We start from the raw sequence: 18,018 nt of genomic DNA, 5'->3' as shown, positions 1-18,018 counted from the left end.
AGATCTATCCAATTAGTTCCACCCCCCTCCTGCTCTTTCCCCATAGCCCTGCAAATTTCCCCCTTCAAGTATTTATCCAATTCCCTTTTGAAAGTTACTATTGAATCTGCTTCCACCGCCCTGTCAGGCAGCGCATTCCAGATCACAACAACTTGCTGCGTGAAAATAGAGAATTCACATGTCTTTAGATTTTTTGTGGATTATTTTAAATTTGAGTCCTCTGGTGACCAATCCTCCTCCTTATTTACTCTATCAATACCCACAGCATCCAAACCCAGACCCACTCCACGGATGATGGAGTTAAAGAGGCGATAGGTAAGTTTGGAATCATTTGAGAGCAGGGAAGCTTCTCCAAGCCCCCACAAAAACAAGCTAGGCCGCTGCCGACCTAACTCTGCAATTGTGACCCTGCCTCAAGCTGACGGACTTGTCTCGCTGATGCTGGGATGGTCCGATATTGGAATTCCTCGATCAGGTGATCTGTTATTTGGCATCCCACACCTCACCAGCCTGACAGTAACAGGGCCAGGGTCTCATCACGGTGCAAACGGGCAACTGAACTGTGAGCCCCTCCCAAAAGATCAGACCCCGGAGAGCGAACATTAATTGAAATAATTTCTCATCCTCCCTACTCAGTTCCATCGCTCCACCATTGATGGCGGTGCCTTCAGCTGCCTGGGCCCTAAGTTCTGGAATTCCCTCCCTAAACCTCTCCCACCTCCTTTAAGGAAAAACCTATCTGTTTGGCCAAGCATTTGGCCACCTGTCCTAATGTCTCCTCACAGAATGGTTACAGTACAGAAGGAGGCCATTCGGCCTGACGTGTCGGTGCCGGCTCTCTGCAAGAGCAACTCAGCTCTGCCCACTCCCCCACCTATTTCCTGTAGCCATGCAAACACGTTCTGTTCAGATAATTATTGTCCAGTTCGCTTTCTGAACCTGCCTCCACCACAATCTCGGCCAGTGCGTTTCAGATCCTCACCACTCGCTGTGTAAGCGTGTCATGTAATTTGGTGTCAGACTTTGTCTCATTTATGCACTTGTGAAGCACCGTGGGACATTGTAACACATTAGAGATGCTATACAAATGCAAGTTGTTGTTTTAGTCTGTGGGTAGAACAATGGAGGGAAAACCTCTGGAGTTTTTCAGGAGATGGGTAGGGACTGCAAAGGAGAGAATCATTGACAGAATGGCCTCCCTCATTTGCATTTATCTTAGTAAAATAGGTTTTTTTTGCCTTTCAGAAAGTACAGTTAATGTCCTCGTGTGGGATATTGACAGTGTTGTTGGAGTGAGAACAGACTGTAACATTCCCTCCTCCGTTCCATTTAACACAGTAACCTTTAGTCTTGTTTTTGAATGCTGGGTTTTGAGTTGCAAATCAGCTAAACACAAATGGGAAGCTGGCAAAGGAGATGAATTTGTGTATTTAAAAAAAAAACACTGAGAATGACAGGAAGTGAGCAATACTCCAATACACTAGGCCGTCAAATGGGATTCAGCAGTGGGACTGGTGTCTCCAAGGGTTTACCGCAGGGATCCATTGGAGGCAGTTGTACGATTTTAAAGGGGGTTCAGGAGCAGAGGGACTTGGGGGTCATTGAAGGCGGCAGGGCAGGTTGAGAGAGCAGTTAATAAAGCATACGGGATCTTCCTGGGCTTTATATCTAGAGGCATACAGTATGCAAAGCAAGGAAGTTATGATAAACCTTTACAAAACATTGGTTCGGCCTCAGCTGGAGTATTGTGTCCAATTCTGGGCACTACACTTTAGGAAGGATGTGAAGGCTTCGGAGAGGGTGCAGCAAAGATTCATGAGAATGGTTCCAGGGATGAGGAACTTCAGTTATGTAGATGGATTGGAGAAGCTGGGGCTGTTCACCTTGGAGAAGAGGAGATTTGATAGAGGTCTGGACAGATTAGAAAGAGAAAAGCTGTTCCCATTGGTGGAAGAGTCAAGAACCAGAGGGCACTGATTTAAGGTGATTGGTAAAAGAATCAAAGGCGACATGAGGAAAAGCTTTATGTAGCGAGTGATTAGGATCTGAAATGCACTACCTGAGGGTGTGTTGGAGGCAGATTCAATTGCGCCTTTCAAAAGGGAATTGGATAAGCACAGGAAGAGAAAAAAATTGCAGGGCTACAGGGAGAGGGCGGGTGAGTGGGACTATCTGAATTGCTCTAGCAGAGAGCCAGTACGGGCTTCACGGGCTCTTTCTGTGCCGTAACCATTCTATGATTCCATGCAGCAGTTGTTTAGTTTTTACATCAGTCTTGAATTTCCTTCGGTGTTTTGCACATGCGCTGCTGTAACTGCCGGAAATCCCGTTTGCCAGCACTTGGTGTAGTAACGGATAGCTCAAGGAAATTCGGGACAGATGGTTAATGTTGTGGAGCATTGACCCAAAGGTGAACTGAAGCATCTAATTTCATGTTGTACAAGCACCTGGTTTACTGGTTAGCTTTTTATGCAATTTCAAGAAAGGTTTGCATTTTCATAGCACCTTTTACAATCTCAGGACATCTCAAAGTGCTTTACAGCCTAATTTTGAAGTGTAATCACTGTTGTAAAGTCGGAAACGCGGCAGCCAATCTGTACACAGCAAGATCCCACAAACAGCAATGAGATAAATGACCGGATATTCTTTTGTCTTAGTGCTGTTGGTTGAGGGACAAATATTGGCCCTGGACTCTGGGGATAACTCCCCTGCTCTTTTTTTGAAATAGTGCTATGACATTATTTACATCCACCAGAGAGGGCAGACGGCCTCAGTTTAACGGCTCATTAGAAAGACGGTACCACTGACAGTGCAGCACTCCCTCAGTACTGCACTGGCAGTGTCAACCGAGAGTTTGTGCTCAAGTTTTTTGGAGTGGGACTATGAGCTCTTGACCATCTGCCTTAGAGGCGGAAGAGTGCTACCCACTGAGACACTGTGGACTCCTAATTTATGCTAATATAAAAGCAAAATACTGCGGATGCTGGAAATCTGAAACAAAAACAAGAAATGCTGGAACCACTCAGCAGGTCTGGCAGCATCTGTGGAAAGAGAAGCAGAGTTAACGTTTCGGGTCAGTGACCCTTCTTCGGAACGGTTTGCTTATGAAATGCTGGGGTGATTTTCTAATGCATTGTGTAGCCTGTCTAATACTTGTACCATGAAGGAACATACTTGTTCTGATGCAGGATCACTGACCTGAAACGTTAACTCTGCTTCTCTCTCCACAGATGCTGCCAGACCTGCTGACTATTTCCAGCATTTCTTGTTTTTATTTAATACCTGCACCATGTTGCTGCAACTTGTAGTTGTTTGCACCTCCTGAATTATGTCCCTACCCTTGAATGGATAAGACAGGCTAGATGAGACATGTATAGAAATATAGAAATAGAAAATAGGAGCAGGAGTAGGCCATTCGGGCCTGCTCCGCCATTTAAAAAAGATCGTGGCTGATCATCTAATTCAGTATCCTGTTCCTGCTTTCTCCCCGTATCCCTTGATCCCTGTGGCATTAAGAAATATATCTATCTCCTTCTTGAATATATTTAATGACTTGGCCTCCACTGCCTTCTGCAGTAGAGAATTCCACAGGTTCGTCACCCTCTGGGTGAAGACATTTCTCCTCATCTCGGTTCTAAATGACATACCCCGTATCCTGAGACTGTGACCCCTGGTTCTGGACTCCCCAGCCATGGGGAACATCCTCCCTGCATCGGGCCTGTCTAGTCCTGTTAGAATTTTATAGGTTTCTGAGATCCCCTCTCATTCTTCTAAACTCTAGTGAATATAGGCCTAGTCAACCCAATCTCTCCTTATACGTCAATCCTGCCATCCCAGGAATCAGCCTAGTAAATCTTCTTTGCACTCCCTCCATGGCAAGAGCATCCTTCCTCAGATAAGGAGACCAAAACTGCACACAATACTCCAGATGTGGTCTCACCAAGGCCCTGTATAACTGCAGTAAGACATCCTTGCTCCTGTACTCAAATCCTCTTGCAAAGAAGGCCAACATACCTTTCGCCTTCCTAATTGCTTGTTGCACCTGAATGCTTGCTTTCAGCGACTGGTGCACAAGGACACCCAGGTCTCATTGCACCTCCCCTTTCCCAATCTATCACCATTCAGATAATAATCTGCCTTTCTGTTTTTAAAACCAAAGTGGATAACCTCACATTGATCCATGTTATACTGCATCTGCCATGCATTTGCCCACTCATCCAACTTGTCCAAATCACATTGGAACCTCTTTGCATCCTCCTCACAGCTCACTTTGGAAATGTTACATTTAGTTCCTTCACCCAAGTCATTAATATATATTGTGAATAGCTGGGGCCCAAGCACTGATCCCTGCGGTACCTCACTAGTCACTGCCTGCCACCTGGAAAAAGACCCGTTTATTCCTACTCTTTGTTTCCTGTCTGTCAACCAATTCTCAATCCATGCCAGTATATTACCCCAATCCCATGTGCTTTAATTTTGCACACTAACCTCTTATGTGGGACCTTATCAAAAGCTTTCTGAAAATCCAAATACACCACATCCACTGGTTCTCCCTTATCTATTCTATTAATTACATCCTCAAAAAACTCCAATAGATTTGTTAAGCATGACTTCCCTTTCGTAAACCCATGTTGACTTTGTCCAATCCCATTTATGCTTTCCAGGTGTTCTGCTATCACATCCTTTATAATAGACTCTAGTATTTTTCCCCACTACTGATGTAAGGCTAACTGGTCTGTAATTCCCTGTTTTTTCTCTCCCTCCTTTTTTAAATAGTGGGGTTACATTTGCCACCCTCCAATCTGTAGGAACTGCTCCAGAGTCTACAGAATTTTGGAAGATGGCCACCAATGCATCCACTATTTCCAGGGCCACTTCCTTTAGTACTCCGGGATGTAGATTATCAGGCCCTGGGGATTTGTCAGCCTTTAACCCCATTAATTTCCCTAGCACTATTTTTTTTACTAATATTGATTTCCTTCAGTTCCTCCCTCTTATTAGACCCTTGGTTCCCTAACATTTCTGGGAGGTTATTTGTGTCCTCCCTTGTGAAGACAGAACCAAAGTATGTGTTTAATTGTTCTGCCATTTCTTTGTTCCCCATTATAATTTCCCCCGTTTCTGACTGTAAGGGACCTACATTTATCTTCACTAATCTTTTTCTCTTCACATATTTATAGAAGCTTTTGCAGTCAGTTTTTATGTTCCCTTCAAGTTTACTCTCATACTCTATTTTCCCCTGCTTAATCAACCACTTTATCCTCCTTTGCTGAATTCTAAACTGCTCCCAATCCTCAGACTTGCTGCTTTTTCTGGCAATTTTATAAGCCTCCTCTTTGAATCTAATACTATCCCTAATTTCTTTTGTAAGCCATGGTTGAGTCACCTTTCCAGTTTTATTTTTGCGCTAGACAGGAATGAATAATTGTTGTAATTCATGCACACATTCTTTAAATATTATCCATTGCCTATCCACCGTCAACCATTTTAGTAAAGTTCCCCAATTTACCATAGCCAACTCACGCCTCATACCTTTGTAGTTTCCTTTATTTAGATTCAGAACCCTAGTTTCGGATTCAACTACTTCACCCTCCATCTTAATGAAGAATTCTATCATGTTATGGTCGCTCCTCCCCAAGGGACCCCGCATAACAAGATTGTTAATTAATCCTTTCTCATTGCAGAATACCCAGTCTAGGATAGCCTGTTCTCTAGTTGGTTCCTCAATGTATTGGTCTAAAAAACCGTCACGTACGCCCTCCAGGAAATCCTCCTCCACAGTATTATTGCTAATTTGGTTTGACCAATCTATATGTAGATGAAAGTCATCCATGATTACAGTTGTACCCTTATTGCATGCATCTCTAATTTCCTATTTAATGCTCTCCCTTGCACCTCCACTATTGTTTGGGAGCCTATTCAATATTTAGGAAGGACAGGCAAAAAGGGAAAGGAGGTGGGGTAGTGTTGTTAGTAAAGGAGGAAATCAATGCAATAGTGAGGAAGGATATTGGCTCAGAAAATCATGATGTGGAATCTGTATGGGTGGAGCTAAGAAACACCAAGGGGCAGAAAACGTTGGTGGGGGTTGTCGATGGATGTTCAGTTCCCATCCTTGGTCACCTTGCAGCCACATCTCCGTAATCACTACTATTTCATAATCGTTTATTTCTATTTGCGCTGTTAATTCATCTACCCTATTGCGAATTTTCCCAGCATTAAGACACAATGCCATTAGATTTGTCTTTTTCACATTGTTAGTCATCCTAGTTTTATTTTGCACTACAGCCCCATTTATTTCTCGCCCTTGTTTTCTCTGCCTTCCACTTTTGCTTTTTACCTTTCTGTCTTTCATTTCTATCCTTGTTTCCCTCTCCTCTGTCTCCCTGCTCAGATTCCCATCCCCCTGCCATTCTAGTTTAAACCCTCCCCGGCAGCACTAGCAAACACCCCCCCCCCCCCCCCACATCCCCCGAGGAAATTGGTCCCGGTCCTGCCCAGATGCAACCTGTCCAGCTTACACTGGTCCCACCTTCCCCAGACCGGTCCCAATGTCCCAGGAATCTGAATTCCTCCCGCCTACACCATTTCTCCAGCCTCAGATATATATATATATATATATATATATATATATATATTTCTCAGATATATTCATCTGATATATCCTACTATTTCAGCTCTCGCTAGCACGTGGCACTGGTATTATTTCCTGAGATTACTACCTTTGAGGTCCTACTTTTAAATTTTCGTCCTAACTCCCTATATTCAGCTTGTAGGACAGCAACCCTTTTTTAAAAAATCTATGTCGTTGGTACCAATATGTATCAGGACAACTGGCTGCTTGCCCTCCCCCCTCAGAATGCCCTGCAGCTGCTCAGATGCCGACACACAGTGCCCTCATCCCCGAGGCTGACAAGGATTAATACTTGGGTTTTATTTTTGCCTGATGAACTAGGCGATAGCTGTAGAGGCCAGTTTAATTGTTTCTTTTCATTGTGAGTCGGGAAAAAAAACCATTTTCATGTTTTCAGCTTGAATTAACATTGAAAGAGAGCAATAACTGATAAATAGGTTAGTTCAAATAGCAGAGAGAGGAATTTCAGACAAACATATAAGTATTCATTAGCTAGTATCTTACAGCATAACTTCCAAGCCATTATCTTACTGAATCATACAACATCTGACCGTTTTGACACCCTACTCCGAGTGACGAGCTTTAATTTCAGAACTTTCCATGGTGGAATTTGAACACTCAGCCTTTGAGTTGCTAGCCCAGGGCCAAAACTGCAAGGGCGTTGTACAACATCCTTTCAGCCAACCTGGGAAATGCTTATAAAGTTTGCCTATTAACTCTAATGTGTCAGAGGTATGCAAACAGTAGAAGCGGTACTACAAAACATCTTTCTAATATGGGAATTCATGTTGATGGCAGTTCTGGACACTGGCTAGTCATCCCAACAAAGAACTAGCAGTGACTTTGAACAACTTCGAGTTGCTAAACTCCTTTTCAGTTAACCAAGCAGACTGGTCTTCCAGCACTAATGTAACGCAATTGGTTGTAGAGATTATTAAGTTGCCAACACCATTTAATCAACAATTTACTGACACTGCACTCTGTTTTAATGCCAGTGATTCTGTTGGTCAGCAGAGAGAGAGAAAAAGCACGAATTAGTACATTAAAATGATGGCAAAAATATTAATAAATTAACGTCCCAAGCACCGGCAAAATTAACCATGCTAAGAGATTGTCAGACTGCATTAATTCTTATTTTTAGCAATTCTGTATTTATACTTAACCATGTCTTTTTTTAATCTATAAACAAATTAAAAATCTCCATCTGCATGTACTTCCTATCAACTTTTTTCCATTATAATTTCCTCTGCTCACATTTATAATGGAAACTGCTAATGTCAACAGGTCACGCTGTAATTACACCCTCTCATCAGTGGTGGTGCTGTTGTGCCAGCTCCTCAGCCTAAACGACAGAAAAAAGTATAGGCTCCAACCAACTCTGCTTCCCAGACTGCCATAGGTTTCACTAGTGAACTATATATCACATCAAAGTATTATATAAAAATGAGGACAGAATGCATGACTTTAAAATGGGGACTGAATTAGATTTGGGTGCCTTGCTCGAATTATCTGTTGTATATTTCACTCAAAGTGTACACTTGGCCAACTCCTCATGTATAATGCCATGGAAGAGTGATGGGCTTTATATAGAAAAGTCTTCTGTGAAACGGTTGTACCAGTTTTAGCTTTGGCTCAAGGGGTAGCATGCTTATCCTTCAGTCAAAAGATCCTGGGTTTAAGTCCCACTTCAGAAACTTGAGCATTTAATCTAGACTGATGCTCCCAGTGCACTACTGAGGGAGTACTGCATGTTGGCAGTGCTGTCTTTTGGGTGAGACATTAAACTGAGGCGCTGTTTGCCTTCAAAGGTGGGCAAAAAAGATCCCATGACGCTATTTTGAAGAAGAGCAGGGGAGTTCACCTTGGTGTCCAGGTCAATATTTATCTGTCAAACAACATCACTAAAACAGATTATTGTTTTATTGTTTTAGAGATACAGCACTGAAACAGGCCCTTCGGCCCTCCGAGTCTGTGCCGACCATCAGCCACCCATTCTATACTAATCCTATACTAATCCCATATTCCTACTGCATCCCCACCTGTCCCTATATTTCCCTACCACCTACCTATACTGGGGGCAATTTATAATGGCCAATTTACCTATCAACCTGCAAGTCTTTTGGCTTGTGGGAGGAAACCGGAGCACCCGGAGAAAACCCACGCAGACACAGGGAGAACTTGCAAACTCCACACAGGCAGCACCCAGAATTGAACCCGGGTCGCTGGAGCTGTGAGGCTGCGGTGCTAACCACGTTATCTGGGAATTTATCACATTGTTGTTTGTGGGAGCTAGCTGTGCACAAATTGGTTGCTGTGTTTCTTACAGTATAACAGTGACTACACTTCAAAAATACTTCATTGGGTGTAAGGTGTTTTGGAACATCCTGAGGTTATGAAAGGCGCTATGCAAATGAAAGTTTCCTCTTTCTGTGTCAGATTTGTCACAAAATGGGGTTTCCTTTGATTCACGGCAGAAACCTCAGACCAATTCTGCTCTTTGAAAAGAAGGTAACGGACAAACATTTACAACAGGGAAACCAACCTGGGCTAAATCAAGTCCAGGAGAATAGTTAGTGCTTGAAGAAAGAAGGCAACACTGTTTTCCTAGCTCAGCGTCACTCTTACTTTATGTTACGTTATACTGCTTGATAAGGGAGATTGATGTTGCTGTGTTTCATCTTGTACATTTTGTCATGTGCCTGTCTTGAAATTGCTACAGATACACAGCGTTATAGCTTAGACATTACAGCTTATCTTCACAGAGTTTAAGTACAGTCTGCACAGCTGTTGCTAGTCTAACATAAAAACATAACAAATAGGAGCTGGAACTGTCCATTTAGCCCCTTGAGACTGCTCCATTATTCAGTAAGATCATGGCTAATCTTCTACCTTAACTCCACTTTTCTGCCCTATCACTTGATTCCATTTGTATCCAAAAATCTATGGATCTCAATCTTGAATATACTGAATGGCTGAGCATCCACAGACCTCTGAGGTAGGGGATTCCAAAGATTAAGCAAAGTGTTTGGGATAAAAATGCAATACTGTACCAATGTGCCTTCTGGCTTGCCAGAGTCATGTGACCTCTACCATGAGGTACTCTGACTGCAGGTAGCCATTACAAGCAGTTTCAATAAAGACTCAGTACACACCAGACTGGTGTCCTGTGAGCTCGTTACATGGTGTCAGAGTGGAGCTGAGACTGAGTGTTGAAGACCTGTTTATAAGCACAGCTACAGAACTAAGGCCACCGAAATGTTCAGAGCTGCTAAAAGACACAGGAAGCCACGGAAATGGAACAAAGAAACAGCTGAAAGCACAGGGTAAGACAATGGCTGCAAATTTTTCTCTGCCTGCGCCGATCAAAATGAAAGGTGATTTAAAACAGAACGGGCTGTTTTTCCACTCGCAATGGCAAAATTACAAAGTTGCAACAGATTTAATTAACAAACCAGAATGGCTGTGAGTGGCTACACTTTTATCACTGATGGGGGAGACTGTTACGAAGTGTATTCCACCCTAAATTTCTCTGAAGAACAAAAAAAATGGACAGCAGAAATTTTGAAAGCCTTGAAGGCACGCTTTGAACCCCAATTGAACATAACGTATGAACAGTATGTGTTCAATATTCGGGCCCAAGGTGAAAAACTCTGCACTTGCCTGGATGGGTGCAGCTCCAACAACACTCAAGAAGCTCGACACCATCCAGAACAAAGCAGCCTGCTTGTTTGGCACCCCATCAACAAACATTCACTCCCTCTACCACCGACACACAGTGGCAGCAGTGTGTACCATCTACAAGATGCACTGCAGCAACTCACCAAGGCCCCTTAGACAGCACCTTCTAAACCCGCGACCTCTACCACTTCAAAGGACCAGAGCAGCAGATGCATGGGAACACCACCACCTGCAAGTTCCCCTCCAAGTCACACACCATCCTGACTTGGAACTATATCGCCGTTCCTTCACTGTCGCTGGGTCAAAATCCTGGAACCCCCTTCCTAACAGCACTGTGGGTGTACCTACCCAAAATGGACAGCAGCGGTTCAAGAAGGCAGCTCACCACCACCTTCTCAAGGGCAATTAGGGATGGGCAATAAATGCTGGCATAGCCAGTGACACCCACATCCCATGAATGAATAAAATAAAAAGAGTCCTTGATCAATATGTGACTGCATTAACACAGCCCACAGAATCCCGTGAATTTGGGCAACTAAAAGATGATCTAATCAAAGACAGGATTGTATTAGGCATAAGAGATCCCTCAGTGAACGCACGTCTACTGAGAGAGGAGAACCCGACTCTCAAGAAAGTGATAGACATGTGCAGAAGTGCTGAGGTTGTAAATCAGCAGCTGGAGCATATTCATGGCAGAACAGACCAGGCCTTGCATTATACTGACAGACATTCCAGGCCAAAAGGGCAGAAAGATCACAGACAAAGGGCAGGATACAAATACCGCGGAGGACATCAGACACAGGAAAAGACGGCGTGGGGAAAGCAGTGTTCTCACTACAAGAAGCCAAATCGTGTTGTACGCAAGTGCTTGGCTAGAAGGAAGCACAACAAGCAGGTACAGATGGCCACTGGAGAGACATCAGCCGAAGATTCTGATGAATCACGATACGCCATACAACAGTTTGGCTCAGACAGGTCGATCGGTGATAAATGGTTTGTTACTGTTGGAATGATGACTGCAGAAGGAGAATATCAAGTCTACATAAAGTGCCAGATAGACACCGGTGTGTCATGCAACTTCATGGCCTTCAAAGACCTGTGCGAAATGGCTCAATATGACGATCCAAAAATGAAACCCTCAAAAGTATGGTTGAGGCTATATGATAGCACCATACGAGTGCCGAGAGGCCAAACTACTCAGAGCCCAATGCAATGGCAAGAATGAAGATCTGGAGTTCCAGATCTTGGACAGCAAACAAAAGCCACTCATCTCACCCGAAGCAAGTCTAAAGCTTGGACTGGTAACCCTCAACGTGCAAAAAGACAAAACCCAGGAGATGGCCTACAGGGGCGGGCACCGGCGCTGGAACGAGAACGCCTTTGCCAATCGCAAGGTGACTCGAGTCATACAGGCAATGAGAAAGGGGAAGATCTGGCAGTCGTCTGCTCAGGTGCCCGAGGTGGAGGCTGTGGGGAAGGAGTGCTTGGATTCCGCAGAGCGGGCAGGCAAAATCGAGGTGAAATGGCAGAAAGCCAAATTTCATTTAGACAAAACTGCCGAACCATTGCTAGAATTGAGCATCGGAGAGTCAGTCAGGGTACAAACCTTCAACGCGCTCAACAAGAGTCAGCAAAGAATGGCAACTTGGGACCTGCATAGAGCAGTTGTCACCTCGATGGTATGCGGTGCCTGTGAAAGAACGGAGATACCGTCACAACTGCAGGCACACGCACAACTGGAGAAGCTGTTCCTTCAAGGCAGGCGGCCAATCAGGAAGGTGAGAACTCACCAACTGCACAGACCACAGAACAACCATCCGCTCCATAGGTCCACAACACCCCAACAACGGAAATGGAACAACAGTTACCACGACAACAATTGAAAAGGGAATGACGCTCACCGGAGAAGACAAATGAACCAGGTGAGTAACCAACGACAATGCGCACACGCATCATTCAGAGACCGGCACGATTTAATGACTGTGTGCAATGAATGTGCAGAGACTGACAAGAATGATGAACCGCTACTGCATGAGAACAGTTCTGTGCATAGTGGGTAACTTGGGCAACTCCGTGTCAATGATAATGTGTGCAAATTTTTTTTCTTTTTTGTATGAAAAGGGGGAATGTTTGGGATAGAAACGCAATACTGTACCAATGTGCCTCTTGGCTTGCCATAGTCATGTGACCTCTACCATGAGGTACTCTGACTTCAGGCAGCCATTACAAGCAATTGCAATAAAGACTCAGTACACACCAGACTGGTGTCATGTGAGCTCGTAGCACAAAGATATGCAGCAATTTTGAAAATAATGTGATTTTTCCACATTCTTGCAGTCAATATTTTGAGTTTCGCTACATGAGAACCTTTGACAGGTAAATGCAGGAAGTTTTCTATTCAGTGCAAGTTGTTTCAGATCTGGGAGGCGTTTATGAATAATTGAACTAATTTAAAACAAAATGAAGGGTAATAATATGGATTGATGACTGGGATTAATCAGTAATATACCATTACATGGATTGTGGATAAATTGATAGGTTTGCAATAGTTCAAACTTCTTGCTTAGAAATGATTGTGCTTAGTGCAGGAATATTTAATGCATTCCTTGCATCCTGTGTTTTAGAGTAGGCAGTGACTCTATTAAAATAAATCGATTAACTCCTCCATTAAAGTAACAGATGAGGAATTCCACACACGCACTAAGTGTTACTCCATTCATATTTGTGACACTGATTTTGAGGCTTTCTTATTTCATTAAACGATGACAACAACCAATATTTATACAGTGGCATTGACCCATAGAAGATGCTTGACAGCAACATGATCAGTTAAGAAACAAATGCTGAACACAACAAGGAGATTATCTGGAGAGGTAACCAAAATCCTGTTCAAATAGCAAGTTTTCTGAAGGGTCTTAAAAGAGGATAGAGAGAGACGGAGAATTTCGAGGAGGGAATTCCAGAGCTCGGAGCCTTACTCAAGTTCACCTGAGCACAGTTATCCTGAAGATTTGTCCACAGCATTTCATCATGGAAAACTACACAGTTAAAGAACTGAGAACGACACCACCCAAAAGAGAAACTTAGGAAGAGGCAGCTGAAGGCACGACCGCCAATGGTGGAGCATCGGGAGTGGGGATAGGAAATACTGAAACTAGTGAAAAATCCTTCATTTCATAGGATCATAGACTCATACAGCACAGGAGGAGGCCATTGACTCATTGTGCCTGTGCCAGCTCTTTGCAAGAATTATCCCCTTAATCCCGCTCTCCTGCACTTTCCCCAGTGTCCTGCAATTTTTTTTTTCCTTTTCAAATATTTATCCAATTCCCTTTGGCAAGTTACTATTGAATTTGCTTCAACTGCCCTTTCAGGCAGTGCGTTCCAGATCACAACAACTCACTATGTAAAAAAAAACTCTCCTCATCTCCCCCAGTTCCTTTGCCAATTACCTTAAATCTGTGTCCTCTGGTTACTGACCCAGAAAACAGATTATCTCCCAAGGTACTTTATTAAAATCCTTCATAATTTTGAATGTCTCATTAAATCTCCCCTTAACCCTCTCTGCTCTAAGGAGAACAATCCCAGCTTCTCCATATAACTCAAGTCCCTCATCCCCCTGCTACCATTTTAGTAAATCCCCTCTGCATCCTCTTCACTTGAGAGCTTGGAGTCAATTGAAAATTTCAAAATTGAGATTGCTAGATTTTTGTTGGGTAAGGGGATTGAGGGTTACAGAAACAAAGTGGGTAGATGGAGTTAAGATACAGATCAGCCATGATTTAACTGAATGACAGAATGTCTTGAGGGGCCGAATGGTTTCTTCCTGTTACTATGTTCTTGTTAATCTACCAGTGAAAAATTAAGTTGCCAGTAAACAGCTGACAGTAAAACGTCTGATAATGTGGAGTAGGGTGAGACTTGTTCACTGGTTTCTCTACTCCTGGTGTGTGTACTCCCAATGTCTCTATACCCGGTATACTCATTCCTCTGTGTCCACTCGCTGCCTCCAGTCAGTTTCTATTCACTTGCTGTGTCCAGTTGTGGCAGTGATACTGTAACAGCTGCTTTCTGCTGGTCACTTTTCAACTTGTTAGCCGTGGCTTAGTAAGTAGCATCTTGATGGTGTCAAGTCCCAATCCAGAGTCTTGAGCACAAAACTAGGCTGACACTCCCAGTGCAATAATTGATTAAAAGATGGTACCTCTGACAGTGCTGTAGTGGGAGTGTTAGCCTGGATTAAAAATTCCTTCAATCATCTGAACACCTCAACTAGATCACCCCTTAATCAGCTGAATTTAAGTGAATACAAGCCTCGTCTGTGTAACTTGCCCTCATAATTTATGCCTTTTAGCCCTGGTATCATTCTGCTGAAGTTCTGGTGATTTATACATCACTCATGATGAGGGTTGGAGAATCAATTTGAGGCCAAGTTATACTCCTGGGCGGCTGAGGAGAGTCCCCCATCCTCAGAGGACAGAGCTTGACCTGAGTAATGGCTGAATCCTGTGATTTGGAAGAGGAAGGGGTGGTAATTGGGAAGAATTTGATCACATTAGTTTCCTGTTGTGTGACCCTGAGTCCATGGGGCTTTAAACAAAGAAAGAACAGTGGTGGAAGAAGATTTTCACTAGACAATCCATGACGAGCTAAAGGGCCTTCCCATCAGTCTTAATCTTCTGAATATAGTCCCTTCAAGCACTTGTTACTGTAATTGCTGTACTAAACACTTGCAGTTCAGGTTTGATCATCAGAGCCTGGGTTAAAGATGCCTTGTCTTGGAACTGCATTTGACTGGCCTTATTATTCTCCTGACACTGTGTAACCAAACGCCTCATTTCCAATGATCTCTCGCAATGGCCCTGAGCTCTTTCAGCATTGCTGATAGAAATAATTACGCACCAAAAAGTTATAGCCCCCAACATCCCGAAGCATCAATGGGTGGAGTAGATTCAGCAGAGACTGCGCCAAGGGCAGGAAAGTGGAAGTGATTGAAATTTATTGGGAAACTCCTAGTCTACCTTGTAAGAATTCCAGATCACAAATGATCATACTTAAAAAAAAATACACAATTCAACAAACTCAACTCCCTTTATTTTACTTTTCTTTTCCAAACCATCTGCACTTCCTCTCAGGCCATTGTAATCAGTGAGTTAACCCAACATTGAACTCACTGGTAAGCTTAACCATCAATGTGAAAAATAACTATTGAGTCAGGATTAGCCAGATGTTTGTGTGTGTGTCTCTGTGTCTGCGTCTCTGTGTGTGCGTGTGTTTGTGAGTGTGTGTGTCTCTGTGTGTGCGTGTGTTTGTGAGTGTGTGTGCGTGTGTTTGTGAGTGTGTGTGCATGTGTTTGTGAGTGTGTGTGCATGTGTTTGTGAGTGTGTGTGTCTCTGAGTGTGTGTGTGTCTCTGAGTGTGTGTGTGTTTGTGAGTGTGTGTGTCTCTGTGTGTGTGTCTCTGTGTGTGTGTCTCTGAGTGTGTGTGTGTGTCTCTGTGTGTGTGTCTCTGAGTGTGTGTGTGTGTCTCTGAGTGTGTGTGTCTCTGAGTGTGTGTGTCTCTGAGTGTGTGTGTCTCTGAGTGTGTGTGTCTTTGTGAGTGTGTGTGTCTCTGTGTGTGTGTCTCTGAGTGTGTGTGTGTGTCTCTGAGTGTGTGTGTGTCTCTGAGTGTGTGTGTGTCTCTGAGTGTGTGTGTGTGTCTCTGAGTGTGTGTGTGTCTCTGAGTGTGTGTGTGTGTCTCTGAGTGTGTGTGTCTCTGAGTGTGTGTGTGTGTCTCTGAGTGTGTGTGTCTCTGAGTGTGTGTGTCTCTGAGTGTGTGTGTCTTTGTGAGTGTGTGTGTCTCTGTGAGTGCGTGTGTCTCTGTGTGTGCGTGTGTCTCTGTGTGTGCGTGTCTCTGAGTGTGTGTGTGTTTGTCTGTGTGTGTGTCTGTGTGTGTGTGTGTCTCTGAGTGTGTGTGTGTGTGTGTCTCTGAGTGTGTGTGTGTGTCTCTGAGTGTGTGTGTCTCTGAGTGTGTGTGTCTCTGTGTGTGTGTGTCTGTGTGTGTGTGTCTCTGAGTGTGTGTGTCTCTGAGTGTGTGTGTCTCTGTGTGTGTGTGTCTCTGTGTGTGTGTGTGTCTCTGAGTGTGTGTGTCTCTGAGTGTGTGTGTCTCTGAGTGTGTGTGTCTCTGAGTGTGTGTGTCTCTGTATGTGTGTGTCTCTGTATGTGTGTGTCTCTGTGAGTGTGTGTCTTTGTGAGTGTGTGTCTTTGTGTGTGTGCGTGTGTTTGTGTGTGTGCGTGTGTTTGTGAGTGTGCGTGTCTCTGTGTGTGTGCGTGTCTCTGTGTGTGTGCGTGTCTGTGTGTGTGCGTCTCTGTGTGTGTGTGTGTCTCTGTGTGTGCGTGTCTCTGTGTGTGTGTCTCTGAGTGTGTGTGTGTGTCTCTGAGTGTGTGTGTCTCTGAGTGTGTGTGTCTCTGAGTGTGTGTGTCTCTGAGTGTGTGTGTCTTTGTGAGTGTGTGTGTCTCTGTATGTGTGTGTCTCTGTATGTGTGTGTCTTTGTGAGTGTGTGTCTTTGTGTGTGTGCGTGTGTTTGTGAGTGTGCGTGTCTCTGTGTGTGTGCGTGTCCCTGAGTGTGTGTGTGTCTGTGTGTGTGTGTCTGTGTGTGTGTGTCTGTGTGTGTGTGTCTGTGTGTGTGTGTGTCTGTGTGTGTGTGTGTCTGTGTGTGTGTGTGTCTGTGTGTGCGTGTGTCTCTGAGTGTGCGTGTGTCTTTGTGAGTGTGCGTGTGTCTTTGTGAGTGCGTGTGTCTTTGTGAGTGTTTGTGTCTCTGTGTGTGTGTGTCTCTGTGTGTGCGTGTGTTTGTGAGTGTGTGTGTCTCTCTGTGTGCGTGTGTGTGTCTCTCTGTGTGCGTGTGTGTGTCTCTGTGTGTGCGTGTGTTTGTGAGTGTGTGTGCGTGTGTTTGTGAGTGTGTGTGCGTGTGTATCTCTGTGTGTGCGTGTGTATCTCTGTGTGTGCGTGTGTTTGTGAGTGTGTGTGCGTGTGTTTGTGAGTGTGTGTGTCTCTGTGTCTGCGTGTGTTTGTGTGTGTGTGTGTGTGTGTGTCTCTGTGTGTGCGTGTGTTTGTGAGTGTGTGTGTCTCTGTGTGTGCGTGTGTCTCTGTGTGTCTGAGTGTGTGTCTCTGTGTGTGCGTGTGTTTGTGTGTGTCTGCGTGTGCGTGTGTGTGTCTGTGTGGGCGTGTGTCTGTGTGTGCGTGTGTGTCTGTGTGTGTGCGTGTGTGTCTGTGTGTGTGCGTGTGTGTCTGTGTGTGTCTGTGTGTGTCTGTGTGTGTCTGTGTGTCTGTGTGTGCGTGTGTTTGTGAGTGTGTGTGTCTGTGTGTGCGTGTGTTTGTGTGTCTCTGTGTGTGCGTGTGTTTGTGTGTGTCTGTCTGTCTGTGTGTGTGCGTGTGTTTGTGTGTGTGTGTCTGTCTGTGTGTGTGCGTGTGTTTGTGAGTGTGTGTCTCTGTGTGTGCGTGTGTTTGTGAGTGTGTGTGTGTCTCTGTGTGTGCGTGTGTTTGTGAGTGTGTGTTTGTGAGTGTGTGTGTCTCTGTGTGCGTGTGTCTCTGTGTGCGTGTGTCTGTGAGTGTGTGTGTCTCTGTGTGTGTGTGTCTCTGTGTGTGTGTGTCTCTGTGTGTGTGTGTCTCTGTGTGTGCGTGTGTTTGTGTGTGTGTGTCTCTGTGTGTGCGTGTGTTTGTGAGTGTGTG

The 18,018-nt window shown here is 44.4% G+C and overlaps 1 protein-coding gene across 4 annotated transcripts in view; it reads left to right on the top strand.

Moving 5' to 3' along the window:
* Positions 1-18,018, top strand: part of LOC137377198 (F-actin-monooxygenase mical2-like) — a 324,020-nt gene that overhangs the window by 14,085 nt on the left and 291,917 nt on the right. Inside the window, exon 1 of one of the 4 annotated variants that reach the window (XM_068046684.1) lies at positions 9,802-12,234. The exons of the other annotated variants lie outside the window; for them this stretch is intronic. The gene's annotated coding sequence lies outside the window, so the exon portion shown is untranslated. Of the gene's footprint in view, positions 1-9,801; positions 12,235-18,018 lie in introns of those variants that run through there. 4 annotated transcript variants of the gene reach the window in all.

Source organism: Heterodontus francisci, chromosome 14, assembly GCF_036365525.1.
Source record: "Heterodontus francisci isolate sHetFra1 chromosome 14, sHetFra1.hap1, whole genome shotgun sequence".
Classification (NCBI taxonomy): Eukaryota; Metazoa; Chordata; class Chondrichthyes; order Heterodontiformes; family Heterodontidae; genus Heterodontus; species Heterodontus francisci.
This window is presented reverse-complemented; position numbering and strand designations above follow the sequence as displayed.